Consider the following 13,303-nt stretch of genomic DNA (forward strand, 5'->3'; position numbering starts at 1 on the left):
ATCAAAAGGCAGAGGGTACCATAATGGATAAGAAAATATGATTCATATATATGCTGTCTACAAGAGGTCAACCTCAGTACAAAAGATACAGATAGACTAAAAGTGAAGGGATGGTAAAAATATATACCATGCAAATGGAAAAAAAAAAACTTGAGGAGCAATACTTATACAGGTGTATGACAAAATAGTATTTAAAATAAAAGCTATAAAAAGGGAAAGCCTGACAAAGCAGTGGTGCAGTGGACAGAGCGTTGGACTGGGATGCAGAGGATCCAGGTTCAAAACCCCGAGGTTGTCAGCTTGAGTGTGGGCTGTCCAACTTGAGCAGGGGTTCATCAGATTGAGCATGGAGTCGCTGACTTGAGCATGGGATCATAGACATGACCCCATGGTAGCTGATTTCAGCCCAAGGTTACTGACTTGAGTCCAAGGTTGCTGGCTTGAGCATAAGGTCACTTGTTCTGCTGTAACCCCCTGGTCAAGGCACATATGAGAAAACAATCAATGAACAACTAAAGAGACTAAGGGGCCACAACAAAGAATTGGTGCTACTCATCTCTCTCCCTTCCTGCCTATCTGTCCTTATCTGTCTCTCTCTCTCTCTCTCTCTCTCTCTCTCTCTCTCTGTTTCTCTGTCTGTGACACACACACACACACACACACAAACACACACACAAGACAAAGAAGGTCACTGCAATAATACAAAAGATCAAGGAAGGCTCTGGCCGGTTGGCTCAGCGGTAGAGCGTCGGCCTGATGTGCGGGGGACCCGGGTTCGATTCCCGGCCAGGGCACATAGGAGAAGCGCCCATTTGCTTCTCCACTCTCCCTCCTTCCTCTCTGTCTCTCTCTTCCCCTCCCGCAGCCAAGGCTCCATTGGAGCAAAGATGGCCCGGGCGCTGGGGATGGCTCCTTGGCCTCTGCCCCAGGTGCTGGAGTGGCTCTGGTTGTGGCAGAGCGACGCCACGGAGGGGTAGAGCATCGCCCCCTGGTGGGCAGAGCGTCGCCCCTGGTGGGCGTGCCGGGTGGATCCCGGTCGGGCGCATGCGGGAGTCTGTCTGACTGTCTCTCCCCATTTCCAGCTTCAGAAAAGTGCAAAAAAGAAAAAAAAAATCAAGGAAACCAGGAAACCAAGACCTGGTTCTTTGAAAAGGTAAATAAAGGGAGCAATACAACAAGATAATATAACCATTGTAAATAATTATGCACCCAATATAAGAGCACCTAAATATATAAAGCAGATTTTGATGGACATAAAGGGAGAGATTGACAGCAATTCTGTAATAGTAGGGGACTTTAATGCTCCACTGACCAATGGATAGATCCTCCAGACAAAATATGAGCAATGAAACAGTGACCTTAAATGACAAACTAGATTACCTGGATTTAATTGATACCTTCAGAACATTTCAATTCAAAGCAGCAGAACATAGATTCTTTTCAAGTGCACATGGTACATTTTCTAAGATAGACCACATATTAGGACACAAAACAAATCTCAAAAAATTTAAGAAGATTGAAATCATATTAAGCATCTTCTGTGACATAAAACTAAAAATTAACTGCAATTAAAAAAACCTGAAAAATATTCAAACACTTGAAAACTAAATAGCATGTTATTAAATAATGACTGGGTTAACAATGGGATCAAAAAAGAAATAAAAAATTTTCTTGAAACAAGTGAAAACAAACATACAACAACCCCAAATCTATGGAACAAAATAAAAGCTGTTGTGAGAGGGAAGTTCATAACATTACAGGCATACTTCAAGAAGCAAATAAAGTGTCTCAAATAAACAATCTAACCTTTCACCTAAAAGAACTAGAAAAAGAAGAACAAGCAAAGCCCAGAGGAAGTAAATGGAAGGAAATAATAAAAGTCAGAATGGAAATAAATGACATAAAGACTAATAAAATAATACAAAAGATCAAGGAAACCAAGACCTGGTTCTTTGAAAAGGTAAACAAGATTAACCAACCTTTAACCAGACTCATCAAGAAAAAGAGAGAGAAGACCCAAATAAAATTTAAGTAGCAGAAGAAAAGTACCAACTGATATCACAAGAATACAAAGGATTGTAAGAAAATACTATGAAGAACTACATGGCAGAAATTGGACAACCTTGGCAAAATGAGTGAATTCCTAGAAACATACAATTTTCCAAAAGTGAATCTGAAAGAATCAGAAAACCTGAGCGGACTGATTACAACAAATGAAATTGAAACAGTTATCAAAAATCTCTCAGCAAAGAAAAGTCCTGGACCAAATAGCTTCACAGGCAAATTTTACCAAACATTCAAAGCAGAAAGAACACTTATACTTCTCAAAGTATTTCAAAAAATTTAAGAGGAAAGAAGACTTACAAGTCCATTTTTGGAAGCATGCATTATTCTAATTCCAAAATCAGGTAAAGATGCTACAAGGAAAAAAAAACTATAGGCCAATATCCATAGTGAACACGGATGTTAAATTTTTCAACTGAAATATTAGCCAACTGAATCCAGCAGTACATTAGAAAGATCAAACACCATGATCAAGTGGGATTTACTCCAGGGAAGCAAGACTTGTACCAATATTTATAAATCAATAGATGTGATTCATCATGTAAACAAAATAAAAAATAAAAATCATAAGATCATATCAATAGATGCAGAAAAAACATTTGCTACAATCCAGCATTCATTTATGATCAAAATTCTCAACAAAGTGGGAATAGAAGAAACATATCTCAACATAACTCAAACATATCTCAAACATATCTTTGCCATATATGACAAACCCACAGCCAACATCATACAGAATGGGCAAAAAGTACAATTGTTTCACTTAAGATTAGGAATAAGACAGTGGTGTCCCCTTTCATCACTTTTACTCAGCATAGTACTAAAAGTCCTAGCCATAGCAATCAGAAAAGAAGAAATAAAAGGTATTCAAATTGAAAAGAAAATATTAAAACTGTCATTATTTGCTGATAAAATGTTACTGTACATAAAAAATCAGAATATCCTCACCAAAAAATTATTAGACCTGATAAATGAATTCAGTAAAGTGATAGGATATAAGATTAATATTCAGAGAAGAGTGGCTTTTTTTATACACCAATATTGAACTGTCAAAATGAGAAATTAAGGAAACAATCTCATCTACTATTGCAACAATGACAGCAAAATAAAGTACCTAGGAATAAATTTAATCAAGGAAGTAGAAAGTTTGTACTTGGAAAATTATAAGACATTAAAAAAAGAAGTTGAGAAAGATGCAAGCAAGTAGAAGCATATGGCATGTTCATGGATAGGAAGAATTAACATTATTAAAATTTCCATGCTATCCAAAGCAATCTATAGATTCAATACAATTCCTATTACAATATCAAGGGTATACTTCACAGATCTAGAACAATATTCCAAAAATTTATACGGAACCAAAAAAGGACACAAATAGCCTCAGCATCTTGAAAATGAAGAATAAAGTGGGAGGTATCACACTTCCTTATATCAAGTTATACTACAAGGCATTGTACTCAAAACAACCTGATACTGGCATAAGAACAGACATAAAGATCAATGGAACAGAACAGAGAGCCCAGAAATAAACCCACTCCTTTATGATCAATTTATATTTGATAAAGGAGGCAAGAATATACAATAAAGTAAAGACAGTCTTTTTGATAAATGGTGCAGGGAAAATTGGATAAGTTCATGAGAAGAAATGAAACTAGATCACCAAATTACACCATTCACAAAAATAAACTCAAAATGGATAAAAGACTTAAATGTAAGTTGTGAAAACATAAAATCCTAGAAGAAAACATAGGAAGTAGACTCTCAGACATCTCTTGTAGCAATATTTTTGCCAATAAATATCTCTGTGGGCAAGTGAAATAAAGGAAAAAATAAACAAATGGGACTATATCAAATTAAAAAGCTTTTGTACAACAAAAGACGCCATTAACAAAATAAAGACAACCCACTCCATGGAAGGACATATTTGCCAATACATCTAATAAGGAGTTAATAATCAAAATTTATAAAGAGCATCTAAAATTCAACATAGGGAAGGTAAACAATTCAATTAAAAAATGGGCAAAGGACTTAGACACTTCTCCAAAATGAACATAGAGATGGCCAATAAGTATATGGAAACATGCTCAATTGTCACTAATCATCAGAGAATTGCAAATTAAAGGCACAATGAGATTTTACCTCATACCTGTCAGAATGTCTTTCATTAACAAATCAACTAACAAGTGTTGGCCAGGGTCTGATGAAAAGAGAACCTTCTTACATTGCTGGTGGGAATGCAGACTCATGCAGCCACTGTGGAAAACAGTATGGTGTTTCCTCAAAAAAATTTAAAATGGAACTGCCTAATGACCCAGGTATCTCCCTTCTAGGAATATATCTGAAGAATTTCAAAACACTAATTCAAAAGAATACATGCATCCCTATTTTCATTGCAGCATTGTTTGCAATCACCAAGATCTGGAAATAGTCCAAGTGTTCAGCAGTGGATAAGTGGATAAAAAAACTATGGTACATTTACACAATGGAATAATACGTGGATATGAAAAAGAAGGAAATTTTACCTTTTGCAATGGCATGGATGGACCTGGAGATTATTATGCTAAGTAAAACAAGCCAGGCAGACAAAGATAAATACCATATAATCTTACTTATATGTGGGATCTAATCAATGCAATAAAGTGAAGAACAAAATAGAAACAGAGGCAGGGTCACAGGGTACTGATGGATAATTGTCAGAGGGAATGGAATCAAAGAAGGTGAAGGGATTAGCCAAAATCATATGTACATAACCCATATATACAGACAACAAGGTAGCAATACTCAGAGAGAAAGGGAGGTGGAGGTAGGAGAAGGGGGGCAAAGCAAAAGGGAGAAATGAGCATGGAAAGTTTGTTTGCATGGGGTATGGCAGATGTGATGCTGTGTGTTGAAGGTGTTATATTGAGTGTGACACTTGAAACACAGACTCAGCTGTGTCTTCTTTCTTCAGTCTCCATTGCCACCTTCTTATTTCAAGCCATAAACCATCTCATGCCTAGACTCTTGCCAAAACTTCTTAACTGGCCTTTCTGTTTCTGAAGATATGCCCACATTGCCCTTGAGCATATCCAAATTTCTGATCATAGTCCACTAATTTATGACCTCAGCCCTTCTCCTTAATCATTTCTCTCACTTTCCTTCTCTTTGCCTGACATCCTGGGCTGGTCCACTCCACTTCTCATTTCCCCTTATTCCGTATTCCTTTTTCAGTGTGCTGCTGAGGTGAGTCCTCTTCCCTGATGTCATCCTCCTCTCACCCACATCTTCATGCTGGCTACTTCTCCTTAGGCCATAGATGGCATTTGTTACACTGTATTGCATAGATGACTTGCTTGCCTAATGCATAGTGCCTTGAAGGAAAGAGTGGGTCTTTTTCAAGTTTGTATTTTGAAGGCCCAACACATCTATTGTCATTGTAGGTGTGGAATAAATAGTTACTTAATAAATATATGAAATCCAGTATACCTTATCTATAATGTTCCTGTTAGAAAATGAGAACTTGCTTTAAAGTGAAGGCAAGATTGGCAGGACAAATGATGCTGAGCTCATGGTCGCTTTAGGTCTGTTGTATTTCTCCACATCTTACAGGCAGAAACTCTGCCTGCTTTGTTCCAGACTAACTTTTCAAATACCTTTGTATAGCAAACAGCCTTAGAATTAGATAGAGATAGTGTTTCCCTTCAGAGCAAAGGAAAGGTTTGTTTACTCTCCTGATAATAAAAAAAAAAAAAAGTATCTCCCTCTAAAGCAATAGTCAATCATACTTACTGACCATTATAAAAGATCAAGTTCCCTAAGCTCAGGCTCCCTCTCTTATCATGTAACCCACACATGTGTAGGTGTCATCTGGTCCTTTTGATGTTGCCCTGTGAGGATGGAGACTTAGGGAACCAGTGCAAAACTGTTATTCTGGCTACTGCTTCTGCTATTGCTATGAGGAAGTAACTGTCCTTTGTCTCCAACCCAGGAGTCTCATGTCTTTCAGTAAGTATCCATGAAACTGTGCTAAGCTACCTTGTTACCTTTCAAGTAATGTAAAATCTCAAATCTTTCACAGGTCTTCAAAGTACCAACTTGGGAGAACATATTTATAGCAGGGATATCAAGTTTCCTAACAAAGATAGGAAAACACATTACATGTTATGGGAGTGGTAGTGATCCTATACTAGGGATATGAATTTGTCTGATGATGTGAGAAAAATAGGTTGCCTGATTAATGTCACCAGTCACCTTTTTCACAGGTTAAGTAGTAGAATAATTGAGGGACGTGGGCTGAGTTGTAGCCATCTATGTAGCTCCTGCCAATTGTTGCCCCAACAGAATAAAGAACAAATTTTAGCAGACCTTCCAAGTGGATAAAGCCTTAAATATGGATTTTTTTATAAGAAGTATTCTGGTCCTAACCAGATAGTTTAGTTGGGTCGAGCATCATCTCGATACACAGAGGTTGTGGGTTCGATTACCAGTCAGGGCACATACAGGAACAGATGGATGTTCCTGTCTGTTTGTATGTGTCTCTCTCTAAAATCAATCAATCAGCAAATAAATATAAATATTCTGGTTAATAAATGTTGAGAATGAATTCACATTTTTAATAACACACTATACATTAAGTTAAACAAAAACCCACTGCTATGTGCTACTTCTGCATTAGGACAAATGGAAAATAACCCAGGTCATGTGAGTTGTTTGTACACAGTTGCTAGAGGAAAGTAAGGCTCATTTACAGCCACCAATTAATCCAAAGGTGATCAGGATCCCCATCCCAACTCCCTATCTCTGTGCTAAGGGTATCCATCATCTTCTTTCTTCTTCCATCTACGCTCTATTGTTGACTGCATATTTTTGCTCATCTTTCTCTAATTATAGGCTGCATTTGTGTTTATGTAAACCCAATTTCACTCAAGTTGATTCATGATGTTTAAAAAAAATGATAACTCAGGCCATGCCCAGGTATCTCAGTTGATTAGAGTGTCATCCGGATATATCAAAGTTGTAGGTTTTATCCTTGGTCACGACACATACAGGAATCAACTAATAAATGCATAAATATGTGGGACAACAAATCAATATTTCTCTCTCTCTCTCTCCCTTCCTCTGTTTAAAATCAATCAATAAATATTTTTTAAATCACAAGACAAAATCATAAATAATAATATTTGCCTGACTTGTGGTGGTGCAGTGGGATAAGGCATTGATCTGGAATGCTGAAGTCGCCAGTTCAAAACCCTGGGCTTGCCCAGTCAAGGCACATATGGAAACTACTACTACTAGGAGCCCATGCTTCCTGTCCCTTCTCTCTCTCCCTTTTTTCTTCTTTTCTCTAAAAGTCAATAAATAAAATTTTTTAAATCTAACATTTGTTGAGTGCTTAAGTATATATCAGGCAATTTGCATACATTATCTTATTTAACTCTTATATCAAATCTTTTGGAATGTTGTTCCTATTAGAAGTAAGAAAAAAAATAGCTGAAAGGGTGATTGCCAGGGAACGAGGAAAAGCAGAATATAGAGTTGTTTATTGAATATAGAGTTTCAGTTTTGAAAGACAAAAAGAGTTCTGGAGATCGGCTGTACAACAATGTGAATGCATTTAACATTACTGAACTGTACACTTAAAATGGTTAAGAAGATAAATTTTATGTTATATGTATTATAGCACAGCTTTTAAAATAAAAAATATTTTTAAAAAAAGACTGAAAGAATGTGAGTCAATATGGAAGCAGTGGTTATATTTGAGAAAAACACCATTGGAACAGTTATTTTTAAAGGGAACATTTTATTTGGTGCACTTGTTTTTCACAAATAAGATTTTTTATTGGTCTCCATTAAATAACTGAATTTAAAATAGATTCTTAGACTGAGGGTTTATATCTATCAGCTCATTGAACTTAGTACCTGTCTCATTCCCAGTAGTTTTTCCAGCACTGCCACCTTAACCATGAAGTTCCATGAGTTTTCCCAATTCAAACTTGTGTTTCTTCAACATTTTCACTTTTTAAACAAACACATCATGGGATGGATAAAAAGATTGGCAAGACTTGTCAGTGTCTTTTCCAATGATAACAGGAATAAATTTAGTAATCAATTCTTTCAAATCATTTGTTTACACCTCTCAGGTCAAGATTTCTATCATCTTCTGGATTTGGTTGACCTGTTGATAATGAAGTCTTCTAAATCTAATTGTTGCAATATTTTAAGTAAAATCAACATAAAATAAATGGAGCAAATAGCCATTGATATCTTTGACACATGTACTTCAATCATGGTCTGCCATTTTTTTACCATGGAGCACATTTTGTCATGGGTAAGATCCATGCCATGGAAATTTGTCAGGCAATTTTTGCCTTGAACAACTTTAATGATGAGCTTGAATTTTCTAAATGCAACTTTATTATGCTGCAGATCAGCTAGTTTCACTTCAAAAATTAATAAATGACAAATGTGAGTGAGGATTGGAAAAAAGGGACCCCCTGTGCATTGTTTGTGGGAATGCATACCAGTACAGTCGCTGTGGAAAGCGGTATGGAGTTATCTCAAAAAATTAAAAATAGAACTGCCTTTTGACCCAGCAATCCCACTTCTGGGTATATATCTTAAGAATCCTGAAGCATTAATTTGAAAGAATATATGCATCCTTACGTTTATTGCAGCATTATTTACAATAGCCAAGATCTGGAAACAGCCCAAGTGCTCATCAGTAGGTGAGTCAATAAAAAAGTTGTGTTACATTTACATAATGGAATACTATGCAGCCATAAAAAAGAAAATCTTACTTTTTTGCAACAGCCTGGGTGGATGAAATAAGCCAATCAAAGAAATACAAGTACATATGATTTTACTCATATGTGGAATCTAATGATAAAATAAGCTAAAAAGTGAAATAGAGACAGACTTAAACATAGAAAGCAGGTTGACAGATGTTGGGAGTGGAGGCTGGGTGAGGAGGTGGAGAGATAGAGCAAAAAAGGAGAAAAAAGCTCATGGACACAGACAACAGCATGGTGATTGCTGGGAGATAGAGGTGGAAGAGGGTATAAGGGGGATAAATGGTGATGAACAAAGGCTTGACATGGGAGCATAGTGAACACACAATATGGTATACTAAGATGTGTTGTAGAATTGGTCACCTGAAACCTGTATAATTATGTTAACTAGTGTCACCCTAATAAATTCAATTAAAAAAAATGACCATTTAGACCCTCTGATGCAATTTTATTTTTTTGAGTTCTCTTGACTAGTGTTGTTCTAATTTATTATTTTTTTATTGAACATAGCTAGTGCATTCACTTTATACCAACCTTTATTAGAAAATGGATCAACCGTTCCTCCTGGCTCCGGTTTTACCATTTTTTGTAAGGTGGTTGTTCTCGCTGACTGCCATGGTGCTATTCAGAGAGCCAAAAGGTGGTACACTTTTCTTTCAAGTTTTCAACAATAAACATAAAAAAATAGTTGAGAGTAGAATTAAAGGGTGAATACTTTATAAAACACTCCACTGGGCACATCACTGGGCCATTTCTGAAGCCATCTCTTACTTTGTTCTCCAGCTTCTGCTGTACCTTCCACATCACTTTGTTCACAACTATCTTTGTTTTTTGTTTTTTTGGGGGGAGGGGGACTTGTATTTTTCTAAAGTGAGAAGTAGGGAAGCAGAGAGGCAGACTCCCGCATGTGCCCAACTGGGATCCACCCGGCATGCCCACCAGGGGACGATGCTCTGCCCATCTGGGGCATTGCTTTTTTGCAACCAGACCCATTCTCGTGCCTAAAGCAGAGGCCATGAAGCCATCCTCAGCACCTGGGCCAACTTTGCTCCAATGGAGCCTTGGCTGCAAGAGGGGAAGAGAGAGATATAGAAGAAGGAGAGGGGGAAGAATAAAAAAGCAGATGGATGTTTCTCTTGTGTGCCCTGGCTGGGAATCAAACCTGGGACATCCACATGCCGGGCCAATGCTCTACCATTGTGCCAACCAGCCAGGGCCCACAACCAACTATCTTGATGGTTTCATCTTGATGGGTTCATAATGACCACACTCTATATTATCACTTAAGAAATAAAGTGCCTGACCAGGTGGTAGTGCAGTGGATAGCATGTTGGACTGGGATGTGGAGGACCCAGGTTCGAGACCCCAGGGTCGCCAACTTGAGCACGGGCTCATCTGGTTTGAGCAAGGCTCACCAGCTTGAGCCCAAGGTCACTGGCTCGAGCAAGGGATCATTCGGTCTGCTTTAGTCCCCCGGTCAAGGCACATATGAGAAATCAATCAATGAACAACTAAGGAACCGCAATGAAGAATTGATGTTTCTCATCTCTCTCCTTTTGTGTCTGTCTGTCCCTGTTTGTCCCTCTCTCTGACTCTCTCTGGCTCTGCCACAAAAAAAAGAAGAAATAAAGTTGTGATTATTTTAAGTAACATATAAAACCATTTAACAGCCCAATTTATGTAGTCTAATAATAGCCAAGAGCTAAAGGCCACTGTTGAGGGCTTCTCTTTCTTCTGTTTCCTCAGAGCCCAACACCTTTGTCCCCACAAAGAATCAAATCATACTCTTTAGTCAGTCTATGAATATTCACTGAGCAATGGCTACACCCAAAACAAAAACCTAAAGTGTTTCATAAAGCAAGAGCATGGCCCTGGCCGGTTAGCTCAGCAGTAGAGCGTCGGCCTGGCGTGCGGGGGACCCGGGTTCGATTCCCGGCCAGGGCACATAGGAGAAGCGCCCATTTGCTTCTCCACCCCCCTCCTTCCTCTCTGTCTCTCTCTTCCCCTCCCGCAGCCGAGGCTCCATTGGAGCAAAGATGACCTGGGCACTGGGGATGGCTCCTTGGCCTCTGCCCCAGGCGCTAGAGTGGCTCTGGTCGCGGCAGAACGACGCCCCGAAGGGGCAGAGCTTCGCCCCTGGTGGGCGTGCCGGGTGGATCCCGGTCGGGCGCATGCGGGAGTCTGTCTGTCTCTCCCCGTTTCCAGCTTCAGAAAAATACAAAAATAAAAATAAAAAAATAATAAATAAAGCAAGAGCACATCATTTTTTCTGGTGAGGAAGGAGTGAGAAGACCACACATGCCTTGCGGGATAAACTGAAAATGTTAGATTGTAGAAAAAGAAAATTCCAGTATCTTTGTAGACCAGACTTAACTTGTATTAGTTTGAGATTCCTGTGTTTGGCAGGTATTGGTCAATTCAAATTAGAGCTAGGGATTTCAGCTTCCAATGTACATGTGCACACAAGGATTATTAGGTAATAAGTACACATACAATATGATTTTTTAAGACTCAGTAAAGAAAGGCTATTAGAAAAGATTGCTGCAAGGTGGAGGGAACTATTGCAATAGAGATAAGATCTGTAAATGTCTCCCATAAAACATATGTTAATACTCAGTTTATTAGCATCACATGCCATTTAGCGTTATTTAAAAATGCTTTATTGTCAATCCTGGCAACATACCTAGGAGTATGTAGGAGTATGTTTGCTCACACAATTGAAGGTTTGTTTGTTTTTTTAAAGCATTTTAATTAATTAATTTTGTGACAGAGACAGAGAGAGGGAGAGGCAGGAAGGGAGAGAAATGAGAACCATCAATTCCTTGTTGTGGCACCTTAGTTGTTCGTTGATTTCTTTCTCATATGTGCCTTGACCGCGGGCCTTCAGCAGACGGAGTAACCCGTTGCTCCAGTCAGCGACCTTGGGTCCAAGCTGGTGAGATTTGCTTAAACCAGATGAGCCTGCGCTCAAGCTGGCGAACCCGGGGTCTCGAACCTGGGTCCTTCGTATCCCAGTCCGACGCTCTATCCACTGCGCCATCACCTGGTCAGGCCAATTGAAGGTTTTGAGGTATATTAAGATATTAAAATGTGTTCAAGTCTTGTCTTCCTTTTAGTTAGTCAGTAGTGGGTCAGGAGATGGAATTTAAGTTTTCCTGCTAATATATAGAATTCACTGAATAGAAAACCAGGAATTTGGGGGACAGATTTGGTGATATTAAAAATTGAGACAACGGCCTTACCTGTGGTGGAGCAGTGGATAAATTGTCAACTTGGAATGCTGAGGTTGCTGGTTTGAAGCTCTGGGCTTGCCCTGTCAAGGCACATGTGGGAGTTGATGCTTCCTGCTTCCTTCCCCTTCTCTCTCTCTCTCTCTCTCTCTCTCTCTCTTCTCTCTAAAATGAATAAAAAAATAAATTTAAAAACTTGAAACAATGTTATATTATTGTGTTCCAATATCTAATATTTTGTTATCATTTTAAAGTAATTTTATTTATCCTGGAGAACTTAAAATTTAAATATTCTGTCCCACTCTCAAAAGGGGTCAAATATATGGTAAAAAAAAAAAAAAAAAGATTTGACTTAGGATGGTGGGCACACAATGCAATATTACAAATGATGTATCATAGAACTGTACACTTGAAACCTAGATAATTTTATTAACTAGTGTCACCCCAATACATTTAATTGACCCCCAAAAGTGTACATATTGCATGATTCCATTTATATAACAGTTCAGTACCATAAATGTATTTGTAAAGGGGCACATAAGAACATTTGGGGGTGATACAAATGTTCTACAACTTTACTTGGGTAAATACATTTATTGAATCATAACCTTTTTCCTTTTACTTAGAAAATTAAATTGAACAGGGTGATACTGATCAATGAGTATATTGGTTTCAGGTAAACATTTCTATAGCATTTGAACTGTTGATTATGTTTTATACCCATCACTCAAAGTCAAATCATTTTCAGTCAACTTTTATTTGTCCCTTTATAAACCTTCCCCCCCACTCCTCTCCCACATCCCCCTCTTCCATAGCCCCCTCCCCCTAATAGCCACTTCACTTTAATCTATGTCCATGAGTCTCAGTTTTGTGTCCCACCTATGCGTGAAATTATACAGTTCTTAGCTTTTCTGATTTACTTATTTCACTTAGTATAATGTTTTCAAGGTCCATCCATGTTGTCATAAATGGTAGTATGTCACCACGTATTATGGTTGAGTAGTATTCTATTGTATATACTGTATTTCCCTATGTATAAGATACACCCTTTTTCACAAAATTTGGGGTCTAAAAACTGGGTGTGTCTTATACATTGGATGTACTTTCTTTTACTTGCATTTCCAATTTTTTCAAGCAGTGAGGAGTTGTATGAATTTTATGATTATTAAAACTTGAGTTCAATAACTTTATGTAATACTTTTTTTTCAAATTTTGGGCCCCCAAATTAAGATGCATCTTATA

The 13,303-nt window shown here is 38.0% G+C and overlaps 1 non-coding gene and 1 pseudogene across 1 annotated transcript; one reads left to right on the forward strand and one right to left on the reverse strand.

Annotated features, from left to right (window-relative positions):
- The first annotated feature begins 718 nt into the window (after positions 1-718).
- On the forward strand, positions 719-794 carry TRNAI-GAU (transfer RNA isoleucine (anticodon GAU)). The gene has a single exon. It is a non-coding gene; the product is annotated as a tRNA-Ile (tRNA).
- A 7,098-nt stretch (positions 795-7,892) lies between these two features.
- LOC136386331 (small ribosomal subunit protein eS1 pseudogene) lies at positions 7,893-9,448 on the reverse strand (annotated as a pseudogene).
- Positions 9,449-13,303: the final 3,855 nt, after the last annotated feature.

The sequence above is a fragment of the Saccopteryx leptura genome, chromosome X (assembly GCF_036850995.1).
Source record: "Saccopteryx leptura isolate mSacLep1 chromosome X, mSacLep1_pri_phased_curated, whole genome shotgun sequence".
NCBI lineage: Eukaryota > Metazoa > Chordata > Mammalia > Chiroptera > Emballonuridae > Saccopteryx > Saccopteryx leptura.